General features: G+C 41.9%; 1 protein-coding gene across 1 annotated transcript in view; it reads right to left on the bottom strand.

Moving 5' to 3' along the window:
- The window catches only part of LOC119586461 (transmembrane protein 164-like), a gene marked incomplete in the record, with an annotated part of 20,214 nt that overhangs the window by 3,523 nt on the left and 16,350 nt on the right, over positions 1-341 (bottom strand).

The raw sequence follows: 341 nt of genomic DNA, 5'->3' as shown, positions 1-341 counted from the left end.
ACATGGACCAGGTGGATTTCCGGGTTGACCTGGCTATGTATGCCATCAATCACTTCCTGCCACAACAAGAGCCCTATAGCACTCAGGGGCAACCTTCTACACTGCCATCGCCATTGTGATTTGCAGGGAGTACACAGCATACAGATACCAGGAAAGAAATATCGCCACTGTATTATGTGCTACCGTGCAGGCCAAAGGAAAATGACCCAGAGCACCTGTAAAGAATGCAAGGTAGCTTTGTGCACACCTACAGGTGCTACCATTCTTAAAAGAATATATTTTATATAGTTTTTACTATATATAAAATAAAAAGGTGATGGGTATAATTTAGTATCATGTTC

The sequence above is a fragment of the Penaeus monodon genome, chromosome 21 (assembly GCF_015228065.2).
Source record: "Penaeus monodon isolate SGIC_2016 chromosome 21, NSTDA_Pmon_1, whole genome shotgun sequence".
NCBI classification, from domain to species: domain Eukaryota; kingdom Metazoa; phylum Arthropoda; class Malacostraca; order Decapoda; family Penaeidae; genus Penaeus; species Penaeus monodon.
Note: the sequence above shows the minus strand (reverse complement) of the source record. Positions and strands in the feature narration are given on the sequence as shown.